We start from the raw sequence: 20367 nt of genomic DNA, 5'->3' as shown, positions 1-20367 counted from the left end.
GTCCACCCTTAAAGAAATGAGGGTCCTAGGAATTTAACCATGATAATGTAATTTGTTTAACCTAACTAACTGAAGAAAGTATTTTTCTTAAATAGCAGCAAACCAAAAACTCAGAAAGAGCCAAATCACAACTATTCAGGTGGTTGTCTAATAGCTACTCATGAAAACTCTCATGAAATTTCCTTGTTTCATGAGAAAGATGCAAAAGAACATTGTCTTTGTGATAAAGGACTCTGGTGAAGCTTTCCTAGATTCTTTTATGCTAAAAACTTTCTCAAAATACCCTTTTAAAAAAAAGATTTATTTTTTATTTATTTAAAAGACAGAGTTACAGAGAGGGGTAGAGAGAGAGAGGTCTTCCATCTGCTGGTTCACTCGCCAGATGGTCTGAACGGTTGGAGCTGAGCCTATCCGAAGTCAGGAGCCAGGAGCTTCTTCCGGGTCTCCCACGTGGGTGCAGGGGCCATCCTCCACTGCTTTCCCAGGCCATAGCAGAGAGCTGGATCAGAAGAGGAGCAACCAGGACTAGAACCAGTGCCCATATAGGATGCCGGTGCTTCAGGCCAGGGCTTTAACCTGCTCCGCCACAGCGCCGGCCCTTCTCAAAATATTCTTATAACAAATAGATGGCATCTTATTTTCGCCATCCACAAACACAACGAGCAAAATGCCTTGGGCACCCCCTAAATATGTTTCCATGAATTTGCTCTTGACCAGTCCGGTTTTGATTTGACTGAACAACTTCTACCCTCTTGGTAACTGATGATTTGATTGTGCTTCAGGATCACACTAGTAAAAACATGTTTTAGTTACTACTAAAATTCTTGGAAGAAATTCTCCAGGATCATGATCCTATTTGTTTTCAGTTTCACTTGAGAGCTCACTATCTTCCTAAATTTGTATATAAGAAATGCATAAAGTTTTTACTCCTTAAATAGAATTTAAATAAATAAAAGAAAGCTTTGCTATTGTCTGTAGCAGATCTGCATGCAACTGTTTTGGCACCCACTGAGCAGAAAATTTCCTCCACTTGAATTCTTCAGTCAGAATAGCATAAGCTGAACAAATTGAGATATTAATAGTGTTGGTTATTGTTTCTTCTGTTAATCATTGGTCCTCTTCAATTAGAGCACGAACAAGATTAATCTTTTCTTCACAAATTGGGAATGGATGGTCTTCTGCTGTGGGCTTCATCTGCAACATTGTCTTTTTCCTTCTTAAAACAAGTTAACCATTTGTAAACTACTAATTTCTTTAAGTCATTGTCCTCATTGGGTTTTTCATAACGCATCAATGATTTCACCATTTTTTCACTCAAGCATCATCACAAATGTGATGTTTATTGTTGCTTCAGTCTTTTATATTTTTTGGACAGGCAGAGTGAACAGTGAGAGAGAGAGAGAGAGACAGAGAAAGGTCTTCCTTTGCCGTTGGTTTATTCTCCAATGGCAGCCGTGGCCAGCGCGCTGCAGCCAGTGCACTGCGCTGATCCGAAGCCACGAGCCAGGTGCTTCTCTTGGTCTCCCATGCGGGTGCAGGGCCCAAGGACTTGGGCCATCCTCTACTGCACTCCCGGGCCACAGCAGAGAGCTGGCCTGGAAGAGAGGCAACCGGGACAGAATCCAGTGCCCCGACAGGGACTAGAACCCAGTGTGCCAGTGCCACAGGTGGAGCATTAGCCCATTGAGCCACGGCGCCGGCCTATTCTTGCTTCAGTCTTAACAGAATTCATGTTGCTCTGATAGGAACTCTTCAAACTGATGTTTTATCAAACTAGATCCAGGTCAGACATATTATAACAAATTAGTACATATTTATTTTGGTACAAAAATTTGAAATCACAAATTGTCAATCATTTTCATTTTTTTAAAAAAATGTTATTTATTTGAAAGGCAGAATTACAGACAGAAATGGAGAGACACAGAGAGCAAGAGATCCTTTTTCTGCTGGTTCAGTTCCCAAATTGCCTCAATGGCTGGGGCTGAGCCAGGCCAAAGCCACGAACCTGGAATTCAATCTGAGTCTCCCTCAAGTGTGCAGAGAGCCAAGCACATGAGCCATCCTCCACTGTTTCTCCAGGCATATTATCAAGGAACTGGATTGGAAGCAGAGAAGCCTGGTCTCAAATCAGTACCTAAATGTGATGCTGTCATCACAGGTGGTGGTTTAACTCTGTGCCACAAGGCCTGGGTTATTTTCATAATCCATATTTTCCATGTAACTTTTGAGGACCTTGCATATGTTTATAACCCATATTTTTGTTCTAATCTCTTCCAATATTTAGCATAATATAGGTCATTTTCACCTTGTTTTATAACAAAGAAACAAGGGCTGGCACTGTGGCATAGCGGGTAAAGCCTCCGACTGCAGTGCTGGCATCTCATATGGACACCGGTTTGAGTCCCAGCCGCTCCACTTCCAATCTGGCTCTCTGCTATGGCCTAGGAAAGCAGTAGAAGATGGCCCAAGTCCTTGAGCCCCTGCACCAGCTTGAGGGACTGGGAAGAAGCTCCTGGATCCTGGCTTCAGATGGGCACGGCTCTGGCCATTGCAGCTATCTGTGGGATAGAAAAAAGAAGTGGAAAATGTTACAAAGCTTATTATTCTAACTGGAATTTAACCCATTGTCTTAAATAAAAGCTCCATAAATTTCTGCAAGTCTTCCGTTAATTTTCTGAGTGAAAAAATGATTAACTCTGATAATTTGATGCAATCCAAATGTTAATTTTGATTTTGACTGCCTGTGCTGCTGGAATATTTTCCAAGAAGTCTTTGCCTGTGCCTATATCATGCAGGGTTTCTCCAATGCTCTCTAATAATTTGATGGTGTCTGGTCATAGATTTAAGTCTTTAATCCATGTTGAGTGAATTTTTGTGTAAGGTGAAAGGTAGGGGTCTTGCTTCAAGCTTCTGCACATGGAAATCCAATTTTCCCAGCACCATTTATTGAATAGGATGTCCTTATTCCAGGGATTAATTTTGGATCTTTGATCAAATATAAGTTGGCTGTAGATGTCTGGATTGATTTCTGGTGTTTCTATTCTGTTCCATTGGTCTATCCATCTGTTTCTGTACCAGTACCTTGCTGTTTTGATAACTACTGCCCTGTAGTATGTCCTGAAATCTGGTATTGTGATGCCTCCGGCTTTGTTTTTATTGTACAAGATTGCTTTGGCTATTCGAGGTCTTCTGTGTCTCCATATGAATTTCAGCATCATTTTTTCCAGATCTGAGAAGAATGTCTTTGGTATCTTGATTGGTATTGCATTGAATGTATAAATTGCTTTTGGGAGACTAGACATTTTGATGATATTGATTCTTCCAATCCATGAGCATGGAAGATTTCTCCATTTTTTGGTATCCTCTTCTATTCTTTCTCTAAGGTTTTGTAGTTTTCATTGTAGAGATCTTAAACGACCTTGGTTAAGTTTATTCCAAGGTATTTGATGGTTTTTGTAGCTATTGTGAATGGGATAGATCTTAGAAGTTCTTCCTCAGCCATGGCATTGCCTGTGTATACAAAGGCTGTTGATGTTTGTGCATTGATTTTATATCCTGCTACTTTGCCAAACTCTTCGATGAGTTCCAGTAGTCTCTTAGTAGAGTTCTTTGGGTCCCCTAAATAAAGAAACATATCATCTGCAAAGAGGGATATTTTGACTTCTTCCTTCCCAATTTGTATCCCTTTAATTTCTTTTTCTTGCCTAATAGCTCTGGCTAAAACTTCCAGAAATATATTGAATAGCAGTGGTGAGAGTGGGCATCCCTGTCTTGTACCAGATCTCAGTGGAAATGCTTCCAACTTTTCCCCATTCAATAGGATACTGGCCGTGGGTTTTTCATATATTGCTTTGAATGTATTGAGGAATGTTCCTTCCATACCCAGTTTGCTTAGAATTTTCATCATGAAAGGGTGTTGTATTTTATCAAATGCTTTCTCTGCGTCTATTGAGAGAATCATATGGTTTTTCTTCTGCAGTCTGTTAATGTAGTATATTACGTTGATTATTTTGTGAATGTTGAACCATCCCTGCATACCAGGGATAAATCCCACTTGGTCTGGGTGGATGATCTTTCTGATGTGTTGTTGCATTCTATTGGCCAGAATTTTATTGAGTATTTTTGCATCTATGTTCATCAGGGATATTGGTCTGTAATTCTCTTTCAATGCTGCACCATTTTCCGGCTTAGGAATTAAGGTGATGCTGGCTTCATAGAAAGAATTTGGGAGAATTCCCTCTTTATCAATTGTTTTGAATAGTTTGAGAAGAATTGGAGTTAGTTCTTCTCTAAATGTCTGGTAGAACTCAGCAGTGAATCCATCTGGTCCTGGGCTTTTCTTTGTTGGGAGGGCCTTTATTACTGTTTCAATTTCTGTGTCAGTTATTGGTCTGTTTAGGTTTTCTATGTCTTCCTGGCTCAATTTAGGTAGGTTGTATGTGTCCAAGAATCTGTCCATTTCTGATAGATTTCCCTGTTTGCTGGCATACAAGTCCTTGTAGTAATTTCTGATGATTCTTTTTATTTCTGTGGTGTCTGTTGTTACGTTTCCCTTTTCATCTCTGATCCTATTGATTTGGGTCTTTTCTCTTCTTTTTTTAGTTAGTTGGTCCAATGGGGTGTCAAATTTGTTTATTTTTTCAAAAAACCAGCTCCTCGTTTGACTGATTTTTTTGTAATGGTTTTTTTTGGATTCAATCCTGTTGATTTCTTCTCTGATTTTAATTATTTCTCTTCTCCTACTGGGTTTGGGTTTGGTTTGCTGCACATTTTCTAGATCCTTGAGATGACTTGAAAGCTCATCTATTTGGTGCCTTTCCAATTTCTTGATGTAGGCACCTATTGATATAAACTTTCCTCTTAACACTGCTTTTGTTGTATCCCATAGGTTTTGGTGTGTTGTGCCTTTATCCGCATTTACTTCCAGAAAATTTTTGATTTCTCTTTTAATTTCTTCTATGACCCATTGTTCATTCAGGAGCATGTTGTTCAATCTCCATGTGTTTGCACGTGCTCTAGGGATTCCCGAGTTGCTAATTTCCAACTTCATTCCTTTGTGGTCTGAGAAGCTGCATGGTATGATTCTAATTCTTTTGAATTTACTGAGACTTGCTTTTTGGCCTAGTATGTGGTCAATCCTAGAGAAGGTTCCATGTACTGCTGAGCAGAATGTAAAGTCCTTAGATGTAGGATGAAATGTTCTGTAGATATCTGTTAGATCCATTTGGTCTATAGTGTCATTTAAATCTACTGTCTCCTTGTTGATCTTCTGTCCTGTTGATCTGTCTATCTCTGAGAGTGGAGTATTGAAGTCCCCCAGTACTATTGTATTGGGGTCTAAGTCTCCCTTTAAGTCCCTTAACAAGTCTTTTAAATAAGCTGGTGCCCTGTAATTAGGTGCATATACATTGATAATCGTTATATCTTCCTGTTGAATGGATCCCTGAATCATTATATAGTGCCCCTCTTTGTCTCTCCTAACAGTTTTTGTGGTAAAGTTTATGTTGTCCGATATTAAGATGGCTATGCCTGCTCTTTTTTCATTTCTATTGGCATGGTATATATTTTTCCAGCCTTTCACTTTCAGCCTGCATGCATCATTGTTGGAAAGATGAGTTTCTTGTAAGCAGCAAAAAGATGGGTTTTGTTCCTTAACCCAATCAGCCAATCGGTGTCTTTTAACTGGACAGTTCAAGCCATTAACATTCAATGTGACTATTGAGAAGGAGTGACTTTGCCCTGCCATTTGCCAAAGATTTTTTCTAATATATGGTTTGAGATTCCTGTGATCTTTTGCTGTGAGGTTTCCTACCTTTACCTTCTTTCATATTGGTGACCGTGTTTCTGTGTTTCTGTATGTAACACATCTTTAAGCATCTTTTGCAGGGCTGGACGAGTGGCGACAAATTCTTTCAATTTCTGTTTGCTGTGAAAGGTCTTTAATTCACCTTCATTCACAAATGAGAGCTTTGCAGGATATAATATTCTGGGCTGGCAGTTTTTCTCTCTTAGTACCTGGGCTATATCTCGCCATTCTCTCCAAGCTTGTAGGGTTTCTGATGAGAAGTCAGCTGTGAGTCTAATTGGAGATCCTCTGAGAGTAATCTGGCGTTTCTCTCTTGCACATTTTAGGATCTTTTCTTTATGTTTCACTGTGGTAGTTTGATTACAACATGTCGTGGTGAGGATCTCTTTTGGTCATGTTTATTAGGGGTTCTATGAGCTTCCTGTACTAGGATGTCTCTGTCCTTCTCCAAACCTGGGAAATTTTCTGCTAGTATCTCACTGAAAAGGCCTTCTAATCCTTTCTCCCTCTCCATGCCTTCAGGAACTCCTAGAACCCGAATGTTGGTTTTTTTAATAGTATCCTGTAGATTCCTGACAGTATTTTTTAGCTTTCTGATTTCTTCTTCTTTTCTTTGGTTTGACTGTTTCCTTTCCTGTTCTCTGTCTTCTAATTCCGATATTCTCTATTCTGCTTCACCCATTCTATTTTTAAGGCTCTCTAATGTGTTTTTCATTTGATCTATTGAGTTCTTAATTTCATTATGGTTTTTTGTCACTATCACAGTTTCATGTTCTAGTAGTTGTTTCATTTCATTTTGATTCCTCCTTGATATTTCATTTTCACGAGAGAGATTTTCTATCTTGTCCATTAAGGATTTCTGTAGTTCAAGAATTTGTTTTTGAGAACTTCTTAATGTTCTTAACAATTTTTTCAGATCTGCTTCTTGCATTTCCTCTATCCATCTTCATAATTTTGAATTGGGGTGTCTTGTACATTTGGGGTCATGATAGTTTCTTCCTTGCTCTTGTTATCTCGGTTTCTAAGTTTGTTGTTTGGCAAGTTGGAGATAATTTATGTATTTTTTTGGCTGTGGTGTTTTTTTTTCTCGTTATACTATGCCTCTAAGTGGATTGTCTGCTTTGATGGATCCTTAGAGGCTGTGATGGGTGTGGCCAGAGAGCTCCGCTTGATTCTCTAGGTTTAAGGCTGTGCAAAAAGTGACTCACCCAGATTGTTCTCTCCCTTGCTCCTTGCTGGATCTCTCTCTCTCTCTCTCTCTCTCTCTCTCTCCCTCTCTCTCTCTTTTTTTTTTTTTTTTGACTCTGTTGGGAAGTAATTCCGCACAGCTGAGTGGAATTGAGGGTAGTTGAAATCTGGCCTCTGTGAGTATTCGTTTGATCTACCCCTGGGACCACACAGAGAGTTTATGCAGCCCTCAATGTGTTCTCAATTTTCGCCATAGTCCCAAAGTTACTGAGTTTGTGTACTCGTTGCCGCTTTACATATGTAAAATGGCTCCTGCTCTTTGTTTTGCTAGGTGAGTGAAGAGAGAGGCCTCTGCCTTTCCCCCCCAATGTCTCGGGTTTCTGACGTCTTTGTCTTACCTTCTGTTCATTCCCGCACTGGCGAGATTCTGCGGCTCGGCTCCCGCGGTTGTGTTTCCACGCGGTGGGCTCCCTGTAGGTCCTCTGTGTCACATCCACTAGATCCGGAAGCGTTTCCTCTGCAGTTTTTTTCTTGATTCTTTTCCTGAGGCTACAGTAATTCCACTTTTATGAAACTATATTTTCCCAGACTATCGGCGCACGTCCTCACTATCCGCCATCTTGGCTCCGCCCCCTTACTCCAACTTTTTGATGATGTGTGATAATGGGAATGATTTTACAAAAAATGCTTTTTCTCATCCTACACAGGTAAAATTTAAAAATGCTGGATTTTATAACTTTTTTGCCTCTATATTATCATTCTTAGAAGGCCATAATGATTATGTTTAATATGAAATCATTAATTCAATCCTGTTCAATGTGTTTCAATCAATTCAAATTCTTATCATTGTAGCTCATACTAACTTTGGCCAGTAGGAATTTCTTTAAGTTTTCTCCTGAGTCATTTCAGCATGACTCTATTACTACTTAGTTTCCCATTTAGAATATTAGCATGTTTCAAGTTAATCTTATTCATGGCTTGCCTGAGACCTAGATTCAACTATTACTCCAATAACTCTAGTTTCTTTTAATGGAAAATAGTATTATAAAACCAAAACTGCATAAAATGATGTTCACTAATAGGTTCATCATTGTTTCTAGACATTTTCAATGGAACAATTAAGGGAATATGTATATAAAGATAAAATGTCTCCTGTATTCATATTGATATTTATATTATAAATTCAGTATTACAGAGTTTTACATCTGTTTTGTATACATTGTATACATTTGTATTGTCTCTACTGTGCTGAAAGTCTTGATTTTCTCATTGTCACAGTAATGATAGATACAGAGAAGTGTGCCACCATATTTTAATCACTATTACCCTCCAAATAACTGTTTTATACATTTTCCTAATATTCCTCCACTATGAAATTTTACATCACAGTTACACTATATATTTATTTCTCTTTTGTGTGTATATCTATGCTTTATGTATAACAAGTTGCAGATTTTTTTCACTCTCCAATCTTTTGCCCTACTGGGGATAACATTAGCCTCACATAGAGTACATGACTTAGAATATTTTCCACTTGGGGCCAGTATTGTAGCACAGTAGGTAAAGCCACCACCTGCAATGCCAGCATCCCATATTGGCACCAGTCATGTCTCTGTTGCTCCACTTCTGATCAAACTCCCTGCTAATGTGCCTCATAAATCATCAGAAATGGCCTATGTATTTGGGCCCCTACCACCCATGAGGAAGACCCAGTTGATACTTCTGGCTTTGCCTGACCCAGTTCTGGACATTGTAATCATTTGGGGAGTGAACCAGCGTGCAGAATATGGGTCTCTCTCTCTCTCTCTCTCTCTCTCTCTGTGTGTGTGTGTGTGTGTAACTCTGGCTTTTAAATAAATACATACATGTGGCTGGCACTGTGGCGTAGTGAGTAAAGCCACCACCTACAGTGCCAACATTGCATATGGGCACTGGTTTGAGTCCCAGCCACTCCACTTCCAATCCAACTCTCTGCTATCACCTGGGAAAAGAGTAGAAGATGGCCCAATTCCTTGGGCCCCTGCACCTGCACGGGAGACCTGAAGGAAGCTCCTGGCTCCTGCCTTCAGATTGGTGCAGCTCTGACTGCTGCAGCCAATTGGGGAGTGAACCAGGGGATGGAAGACCTCTCTCTCTCTCTCTGCCTCTCCTCTGTGTAACTCTGACTTTCAAATAAATAAATAAATCTTAATAAATAAATAAATACATATTTTTAAAAAAGAGTATCTTACAGGAGTCACTTGATTTCTTGATATAATGTACACAATCATATTTGCACAATAACAGTTTTCCTTCTACAAATATGATTATTGAATATAAATGTTTAAACACTTGACTTATGCTAATTCCTTTCTTTTCCCATTTGCTTTGATTGTACTATATTTAAAATGCCTTCTCATACAGCTATATTCACTCCCTTTTAACTCTTATTTAGACTTAATTCTAGGCATAACTATTAATGCTCACCACCAATCCTTATGTTGATGTCTATCTAGAGATTCCAAACAACCTTTTAGATGCCTGAAATTCATTTTTCATCATTTTGCTTAGGAAGGCCTTATGGAAACAATAGTTTTATAGTTCCTAGGCATTGTTAACAAACAGTATCTTTTAGACACAAATACCTGTTTGTATCTAAAAGTCTGAACTCATTTTCTTTCCTTGAATATCTTAAAAAGATTACTCAGTTCTTTTGTAGCATAAAGCATTGCTGTTGAAAAGTTGATAATATTCTGATATTATTTTTCCTAATAAAACTTGTTTTCTTTATCTAAGATGAAAGTTTTTCTTTTCATTGAAAGCCAAATAATTTTACTAGAATATAATGCTAGTGTTTGGATTCTTAGTGTTCTTAGGTACACAATACATGTAATTTTTCAATGTGCAATTTAGTTATATGTGTGTGTGTGTGTGTCTGCATGTATTTTCTGTATGTTTTTGTTCTATTTCCTTGCTTTGGTTTCATCTTCTAGAGATTCCTTTTTTTTTAACTTTTATTTAATGAATATAAATTTCCAGTGTACAGCTTATGGATTACAATGGCTTCCCCCTCCCATAACTTCCCTCCCACCCGCAACCCTCCCCTCTCCCGCTCCCTCTCCCCTTCCATTCACATCAAGATTCATTTTCAATTCTCTTTATATACAGAAGATCAGTTTAGTATAAAGATTTCAACCGTTTGCACCCACATAGAAACACAAAGTGAAACATACTGTTTGAGTACTAGTTATAGCATTAAATCAAAATGTACAGCACATTAAGGACAGAGATCCCACATGAGGAGCAAGTGCACAGTGGCTCCTGTTGTTGACCCAACAAATTGACACTCTAGTTTATTGCACCAGTAACCACCCTAGGCTCTCGTCATGAATTGCCAAGGCTATGGAAGCCTTCCAAGTTTGCCGACTCTGATCATATTTAGACAAGGTCATAAAAGACAGAGTGAGGATAGTAACCAATGATCCTAAGAGTGGCATTTACCAGGTTTGAACAATTATACAGCATTAAGTGGGGAAGAGGACCATCAGTACACACAGGTTGGGAGTAGAGCCATTGGTGGTAGAGTAGAGGTTATGATTACAAAGGAATGAGGCCCAAGTACGCTAGACAGGGTCTAGAACAAAGGACAGAGTCATTATTAGATGTGCTAAGAAAGGTGCTGTCTAAGCTACAATTAAGTTTTCTGATTGAGAGGCAAATAGAACCTGATAGAAGGGGCTTGATAATAATCTATTGGGCTTTAGGCCTTGTAATTTAAGAGGCCCAGACCTATCTATCTCTTCACATGGGGTATATCCTAAGGGAGGTGTGAACCTCCTAGGGGAAGGCACTCTGTTGACTTTCATCACTTGGCTGGCCTGGGAGGAGAGCTGGCCAGGTAAAGGCAGGGGGCATCTCTAACAAGAAATTTACAGTTCTGCCTGCAATGTTGCTGACCCTACTTGACCATGCCCTCAGCTGCAGTGGTCACTTTGGAAGTTGGGCTGAGTGAAGGGCTTTTCAGCTTAGAGCCAATAAGATCTGTGGCTCTGACCTCGGCTTTGGTTTCATCTTCTAGAGATTCCTTTTTTTAATTTAATTTTAATTTTTTAAAAAATTTTATTTGAAAGTCAGAAATATATGATCCAAGACAGAGAGATCTTCCATCCCATTGGTTCACTCCCCAAATGCCTGCAAAGCCAAGGCTGGGCCAGGCCAAAGTGAGAAGCCAGGAACTTCATCCAGGTCTCTCACATGGGTGCAAGGACCCATGTTATTCGGCTATCATCCAATGCCTTCCCAAGTACATTAGCAGGAAGCGGGAAAAAGAAGCAGAGGGAAGAACAGAAGCCTGGCACTGCAATGTGGGATGTGGGCATCCCAAGCAGTATTCTCACAGCTGCACCAAAAACCCACCATATTGTATTTGGATCCTCTTTGCTTAATTTCCATATTTGTTATTTTTTCTAGAATTCTTTCATCTTTTCATCTACCATTTTAAATTTTTCTTTTCTTTAATCTTTTGTTTCTCTAATAGTGCTTCTCTTATTTGTTGTGCTCATTCACTCTTGGATTTGCTCTTAATCTCCATTTTTAAAGTGCATTTTGTTATTTCTATATATTTATTAAATTTCTGTACATTATTTTTCTCAGCTTTTCTCATTTTTGCTTATGTTTTCTTTCATATCTTGTATCATTTTCTTAATATACTTTGCTTTAAAATATTATAATTTGGATCTGTTTTTTGAGAATCTCTTTCTGATCTGTTTTCTTATATTAATTTAATATTACATTTGCCTGGATACATTTTTCTAGCTTATTTTAATGTGAATTTACTTTGATGTAACTTCTATAAAGAGGCATGATTCACATAGATTTTCTATAGATTTTCATAGATTTTCAAGCCCTCCTCTTGTTTTATGGAATGCTAAACACAGGCACTTGTTTCTGAGATTTCCTGTATTTGTTTCCCTTCCCAGCTTTGATTTAGAACATCCCCTTCCCTCCTCTCTGTTGAATCTAATGTGTTTTCATTTTACTCAACTGCTAAAGGTTCCTACTCAAGGTGGGGTGCCAACCTAGAAGAGGATTCCTATCACGTCAATTTTAACAGCTCATAGAGAATACAAAAGTATTTCAAAAAATATATGGAAAGTGGAATTTAAACTTTATCTTTTGTGCAAAATAATTCTGAAACACATGCATAACTTTCATTTTTCTAAATATTATTTATTTAATTATTTATTTTAAAGGCAGAGTAACAAAAAGAGAAAGAAAGAGAGAGATCTTCCATCTGCTGGTTCACTCCTCAAATGGACTCAATGTTTGGGGCTGGGCCAGACCAAATCCAAAAGGCAAGAACTCTACCTGGGTGTACAGGTCCAAAGAGTTTGGCCACCTTCTGCTGCTTTCCCAGGTGTATTAGCAGAGAACTGTATTGGAAGTGGAGCAGCCAGGAGTTGAGCTGGCACTCAACATTTTCCATGAATTTTTTTGAAGACCCCATGTATGCACCAGGGTGTTTCGTGTGCCAGTTAACATGCCATTTGGGATGCCTACATCTCACATCAGAGTTCCTGAATCTAAGTCCAAGCTCCACTCCTTATTATATCTTCTTACTTCCATGCATCTTGGGAGGCAGCAGGTACCTCAACTCGTTGGGTCCTTGCCATCCACATGGGAGATTCAGATTGAACACCTGGCTTCAGCCTGGCCCAGTGGATGAGAATGTACTTGCTCGCTTGCTCTTTGTCCCTCTCTCCCTCTTTCAAATAAATAAACATTTTAAAAGATTTTTCTTCCAAAATATATTTTATATCCTTTTTTCTATGAATTTCTAAGTACCCTTGTATACTGATTCAGTCCCTTCTTACATTGCCTCCAATAATTTATTTCTATTTTATTTTAAATTATTCAACACTTCACATATACTTTACCATGTATCTTAATGCTCCTCATGTTTATCATTTTCTTTGGTTGCAGGAAATATCATTAATTTTAAATGCTTTAATTTTATAACAATCTCTCCATTAATGGCTGTTTGGAATATGTCCTGTTATCCACGATAATAAATAACACATAAGGTTCACCTTCTTCTGAGTTATATCCTTAAAATAAGTATCCAAAGTGAGATCATTCAGTAAAAAAGTATGAACATTTAATGGCCTTTCTAAAAACTGCCAGATGGTTCATCAAATTGACTGAAATAATTTAACAGCCCTGTGGAAATGTATAAATGTTCCAATTATCCCAACAGCCCCACCACTGGTTTTAATAATGTTTCTTTACTGTTGTTAACTTTAGAGGTATAAAGTGACATGTCATCATTTAAATTTGCACTTCTTTTATTGTTGGCAAGAATGTACAGTGTTTCTTATGTTAATAACCTAATGGTGTTTCATCTTAGGAAATCACTGGTGATAGTCTGTGACCACTGTGCACAGGAAACTTCATGTTAATTTATAAAAACTCCTAGTTTCAAAATGTAGCTACCACATATACACTAATTTTCTATTTTGTTACTTAACTTTTATCCTAGTTTTGTCGTAGTTTATTTGTATTAAGTTTTTGGGTAATAACACAGTCTATCCTTTCCTTATAGCTCCTTCTTCTCCTTTTAATCAAACATATGCCCCCATTGATTGAATAAGTGTTATATTTCCTCCTGTTTTTTATCCGTTAGTTATATTTTTCTAAATATTTGACACTTTAGTTTTTGTATTCGTGATTGTGACATATTGCATGAGGTATAGGTTTAAGTAAAATTTCCTCCAATAGTAATGTCATATTATCTCAGTATCACTTATGGCAATGAACTTCTTCCTGTTGATTTGTTAAATTTAGCTAGAAGTATATTGAACTCTCATGGATACTAACTAAAGCTTATGCCTTTGTTTTCCAGAGGACACCTACCAGATTCAAATAAGCTGTGTTGATGATGGTGCTTTTTAAGAAACAGAGGCAATGTTGCTGCTGTCTTACTATCATCAGATCAGCTAATAGCAAGCACTCAAAAACAGCCTTTCATTCTTTCCTTCACTCTGTTTTTTTTCCTTCTTCCTATAGAGAAAGCTCCATCCATCCTTTGATTCTGTTTGCACTACACACATGATAAGGTACCAGCCTACAGAACACTCTAGCCCTTCTAATGTTTTATGAATGGAAAATGGGTGAGGGGTGGGGAGATCTAATTTGTGTGCACCAAGTAAGCTACATGTGGATGGCCAGTACTGTCTTCTGAATTTTCATCACCAGAATTTTGAAAACAGTAAGGCATATGTATGAGAAATCTTTAAAAAGTTTGTGGAAAATTTCATGTATTATGAAAAAAATGAATGGATTTCATCTTTTGCATCAAAATAAACTTATCGTTTCATTATAAAAAATGTACATACACGGCCGGCGCCGCTGCTCAGTAGGCTAATCCTCCGTCTTGTGGCGCCAGCACACCGGGTTCTAGTCCCGGTCGTGGCGCCAGATCCTGTCCCGGTTGCCCCTCTTCCAGGTCAGCTCTCTGCTGTGGCCCGGGAAGGCAGTGGAGGATGGCCCAAGTCCTTGGGCCCTGCACCCGCATGGGAGACCAGGAGAAGCACCTGGCTCCTGCCTTCAGATCAGCGTGGTGCGCCGGCCGCAGTGCGCCTGCCGCAGCAGCCATTGAAGGGTGAACCAACGGCAAAGGAAGACCTTTCTCTCTGTCTCTCTCTCTCACTGTCCACTCTGCCAGTCAAAAAAAATGTACATACACCAAGGCCTTTCCTTTGAAATTTCCTTTGCTCTTGCTTTCCTTATTCTCCAAGACCCAACTCCTCTCTGACAGAAGTCAGTAAAAGTTTAGCGCTGGTTGGAAGACAGATGCTTTGGAGGGCTTGGAGTGAGAATCTCACCTTCACATATTCCTTCCATGAAGGACTGGATGTGTTTCTGAAGTGAGAATTGTCACTATACAGTTATGTGTGTCTTCCCAGTGAATGGAGTTATACTATACACTTTCCCTGTGGCATTGTTGACAAGAAATTTGGTTTGCAATTTTTTTTAAAGATTTCTATATTTGAAAGGCAGAGTTACAGAGAAGCAGAGACAGAGAGCTAGAGAGAAGTCTTCCATCCACTGGTTCACTCCCTAGATGGCCACCATGGCTAGAGCTTTGCTGATCTGAAGCAAGGAGCCACGAGCTTCTTCTGGATCTCCCACATGAGCGCAGGGGCTCAAGGACTTGGGCCATCTTCTGTTGCTTTCCCAGGGCATTGCAGAGAGCTGCATTGGAAGAGGTGCAGCCAGGACACGAACCAGCACCCATATTGGATGCTGGCACTGTAGGCAGCGGCTTTACCCACTACACCACAGCACCGGCCTGTTTTATAAATTTTTAACCTAATTATCCCTCTACCCCAGGCTCTATGTTGCTAAGTGCCTGAATAGTTAGAAGGGAAGCAAAAGGGGAGAGGAGGAATGTGTGAAATTTAGCAATACCCCAAAAAATCATCTTACACCTGCCCTCCTACACACTGAAAAACCCTGAAGTAGGGTACACTGATTATGTTTTATGAGTTTGAGCTTTTTCTTTCTTTTTTTTTTAAATTTTTTTAGACAGGCAGAGTTAGACCAGGAGACAGAGACAGACAGAGAGAAAAGGTCTTCCTTTTTCTGTTGGTTCACCCCCAAAGTGGCTGCTACGGCCGGTGCGTTGCAGCTAGCGCACTGTGTAGATCCAAAGTCAGGAGCCAGGTGCTTCCTCCTGGTCTCCCATGGGGTGCAGGGCCCAAGGACCTGGGCCATCCTCCACTGCACTCCCGGGCCATAGCAGAGAGCTGGACTGGAAGAGGAGCAACCAGGACAGAATCCAGCACCCCAACTGGGACTAGAACCCGGGGTGCCAGCGCCACAGGCGGAGGATTAGCCTATTGAGCCGCGGCGCCAGCCTGAGCTTTTTCTTTATTAGATTTTCTTAAAGTGAAGCCCATTTATGGAGTACACAGCTAGACAGTTCCCTGGCATGCCAAATAATGTAGATAGATAAAAAGAGGGCCATCAATAATTTTTAAATTAAATTATATCTTCAAAAATATATTTCTAAAAGAAAGGTTCTATGTATTTGGCAGTCTTTGCTCTGTAGTTTAATGTAATCTGGCACACTTGGAAATTTAGATGGCATTAAAATGAATGATCCAAAAACCGCTTAAAAGGCAACTTTTGGCCTGCGCCGTGGCTTAATAGGCTAATCCTCCACCTTGCGGCGCCGGCATACCGGATTCTAGTCCCGGTTGGGGCGCCGGGTTCTATCTCGGTTGCCCTTCTTCCAGGCCAGCTCTCTGCTATGGCCCGGGAGTGCAGTGGAGGATGGCCCAAGTGCTTGGGCCCTGCACCCCATGGGAGACCAGGAGAAGTACCTGGCTCCTGCCTTCGATCAGTGAGATGCGCCTGCCGCAGCGGCCATTGGAGGGTGAACCAACGGCAAAGGAAGACCTTTCTCTCTGTCTCTCTCTCTCACTGTCCACTCTGCCTGTCAAAAAATAGTAATCTGCCATTTTAGGGATCATCTATTATATAACATTTGCCTTAAAGATTAAGTCCATCTTTTTCACTCTCTCAATATGTCTTTAAGGAAAGCCTTATCTTCCATATTCTTTGGACATTTCTAGCTCATTCTGAGCTTTAATCTGACATTTTCATCACTCCTCAGCATTTGATATATAATATAGTTAGGCACATTTTTATGTAAGGCTTCATTAAAAATGTCATCATCAGAAAGTTTATTTCACAGCCACATTTAGATTTTTTTTTTAATTTTCTTCATGGAACAATGCATATAACACAAAATTTATCATCTTAATCGCTTCTAAGTATATAGGAGTTTTAAGTATTTTCATGTTGTACAACAGACCCTTCAAAAATATTTTGTTTGGTAAAACAAACTATATTCCAATTAAGCAACACTGTTCATGTCACTAACTGTCTCTCCCCTAGCAACACCATTCCAGTTCCTGTTTCCATGAGTTTGATTACTCTAAATACCCCATATAAGTGGAATCATGTAGTATTTCTCTTTCAATGACTAGCTTATATCATTAGGAAAATGTCCTTAATATTTACCCATGTTGTAACTTGTATTGTAATTTTCATCAAGGAATGAGTTATATTACATCACTTGTGTTAGGAAACTGGTGCAGTTTTAGCCAGGTGGCCGCATGGCCCAGCTACCTGAGCCAGGCTCCACCTCCATCCTAATGGGATTCGCTGCTCCTGCTTCCCTGCCCACCCTCAGGCGAAGTTTTAAAAGGGCCTGTTCTTGAACACATGCTCTCTTGGCTCTTGGTTCTTCTCTCTTGGCTCTGCTCTCCTCTCTCCTCTTCTCTCTCTTCTCTCCTTGCTAGTTCCTCTCCTCTCTGTTTCTCTCTTATACTCTCTTTCTCTATTTTTCCTTCACCGCCCCTTCACTCCGGTCTGTAGGGTGTTCCCCAATAAACCCTTTCCCTTACTCTGGTGTCCGGTGTGTTTTGCGACGGCTAACATTAATATATAACATTGGTGCCATGACCCGGATAGCCTCATATTGGTAATCCAGCGTCCTCCAGTCCGCGGGGGTCCTGGATTTCTGCCTGTCACAAAGCACACCTCTGGAACTCTTTCCAAGCCACCGAACACTCTGCGATCTCCATCCACACATTGGCCTTCCAAATTTTGAGGCAAGACGCGGAACGGGAAGCTCTAACGGCGACTCTACTTGTCTACTGAATTGTGGTCTACTCTCGTCTTCATTCATCTGAGGCTTTTCTACTCAAGTCCAAGGTCATAGTGCTAGACACCACAACTCCTACTTAAGGCCTTTAGCCTCTACGGACACTGTGTCCAGGCAACACTGGGTGCAAGTGACGATTCCATCTCTGTTCGCCTCTTTACAGGTTAGGCCCTGGGCTCCAGCAGGCGCTTGGGTGATGATCCCGCCTTCTGTTCCCGTATTCTCTCGCTAGTCAGATAGCCGGGATGCAAGGACACTTGCAATCCACGGATCTGACTCTACAGGTCACAATGGGAACTTTTCTCTAACCGCGTTCCGTCTGATGGTCCCTCTCAAATTGGCCCCAGCCCTCAAAAAGCAGCCCCTCCATGGAGGCACATTTGGCCCTGCAGGATCAGAAGTCGGAGTAGTATGACCCTGATAACATCTTTATCACTTCCGTGAGTGTTCGGGAAAATGGAAGGAGATTCCATACGTTCAAGCCTTTTCCTATCTTCAAACTAAACCTTCCCTGTTCACTTCTTGCTCTCCCACTCAAGTCCTTCTGGTCTCTAAGATTCGCACTAGGGGACATAAGCCTGAGCAAAAAAATCCTTTCTTCTGCCCCAATCCTGTTCCCGCCACTACCACAACCTCCTTTGATCCTGCAGATGAACTTCCCATTATTGCTCCAATCTACAGGCACTAGCTCAGCTGCCTCCTGAAGCCTCAGCAGCTGAAGTTCCAGTGCCATTATTCCATGCAGCAGCTGGGGAATCCACCATCAGCTCTGGCCCTGGCTGCATCATCACCTCCCCCTCCTGCCAAATTCCAGGGAGCGGTATCAACCTCTTCTGTCCTATCTCAAGCCCCTTGCTCATCTATTCCTCGAAGCCATTCTCTGCCCACGTGTACTTCCTCCCTAGCTCCTACCCCCACTCTCACTGTATCTTCCCCTCCCACCTAGGAATTCTTTATCTCAGAACCAGTCCAGGCCCAGAGTCTACTATCTCTGTCTTATCCATTTGGGAATAGCTGTCTCCATGGTCTCCAACTGGTCTTTTGTCCCTCTCTTGTCCCAGTCTTACCATAAGAATAGCAAGGGAATGGTAGTCCCATCCTTTTGGGCTCCCTGCTTATTGAGAAACAAATTAGGTATCCCACCCTTCTGAGGGCTCTTTTGTTTTATCATGAACAAGCCAGACAGGAGAATCAGATTTCCTGGGAGGACCTGGCTCACTGTAATTTTTCTTTAAATCTAGGAATACCACTACCTTTGAAACTATTGCTTTGTAACTTGCTGAACTTATTTTGCAATTTATTTTAACAGGTTTCCAGGTAATCAGTACTCAATGAAACAGCAATGGGTAATTAGTACTTGTTTTAGATGAATGCAATTTTAATTTTAATTAAATTCAGATAAAAATATATCAGCATCCTAAGTCATTTAGGTGTAACTGCTAATTTAAATTGGGTAAAACTTTTGTATACTCAACATGTTATATTCTATAAAAAACTATTCGGGTTAGTTTACAAACTGTCTATGAAAATAGTTCAACACTGTTTAAAGTAACAGGCTGAAATTTGATGTGTTACCTTAATCTTAATTTGGAGATTTTTAACAGTTTATTTCAAATGTAAATCAAGGACATTGGCAGATAGAAAACATCACAAGTATACTAATCTATTCTTCCTTACTGTAAAATTAAAATCTGATTCTCTGTTAAAGCAATTAGTGAATCTATTATATTCTCTTGATGTCTGTTAGATTCTAATTGTTTAAAAACTGCTGAATTTTTATTAAGAACTATGGGTTATTTAAATATGTGCTTATTTTCAAAGATTTAAATAATTACCTTGTAACAATGATCAAATTTGGTGTGTATTATGTCATGATGTTAAGGAATCCCATTTCAACCAGATATTTTGGATTTTTAGCCTTCTTGGCATTCTTGACAGGCATTCAAAAAATCAAAAATCAAAGTTCCAAAGAATTTGGACTCTAAAATTTCCAGTAAATTCTGGACTTTGGTTTTTCCAGTTTGGGCCCAACTGAGAAACCAAAGGACCTATGTCTCTCATCTTATAGAGACACCAACTAATTAGGCTATTTGGATTATATTAGAAGTACTGTCAAGATGTGAAATGGTGCTAAATTTTAAGTTTCTATAATATAAAATGCTATTAATACAAATGTCTGAGAATTAAAAAGCCTAATGATCTTGTGTTACTAGACATGATAGTTATCTTAGTGAGAAAGCCCCGGAGGCCTAAAGGGTTAAATACTTGTAAAATCCTACAGGTGCTTTCAAAAATACTGTGAGGTAAGCAAGTGCCTCTTGTTGGTTGATGAGTTTATAATTTTAAATATGGCAACTTAGAGTCTTTTGTCATCCATGGTTTTATATATCAGATTTGCTGCTCATAAAACTAAAGCGTTGTTGGTTCTGTGTTTAGCTGTCCTCCTATAGGTTCCTATGGACTTTTTCCAGCCACTTTTATTGTATTCAGTACTTTGGGATGGCTCTGTAAACAAATAAAGCCAATAATGTATTAACAGTACCAACTGAGAGAAAGTATGGTTAACTGAGGTTACTAAAAACAAAAAGTAATTGAAATCAATTGGTAATTTACAAACAGAAGTTAGATTTTAAAAAAAGCTATTATTAAAACTACTATG

This window comes from Lepus europaeus, chromosome X (assembly GCF_033115175.1).
Source record: "Lepus europaeus isolate LE1 chromosome X, mLepTim1.pri, whole genome shotgun sequence".
In the NCBI taxonomy this organism is placed as follows: Eukaryota; Metazoa; Chordata; class Mammalia; order Lagomorpha; family Leporidae; genus Lepus; species Lepus europaeus.
Note: the sequence above shows the minus strand (reverse complement) of the source record.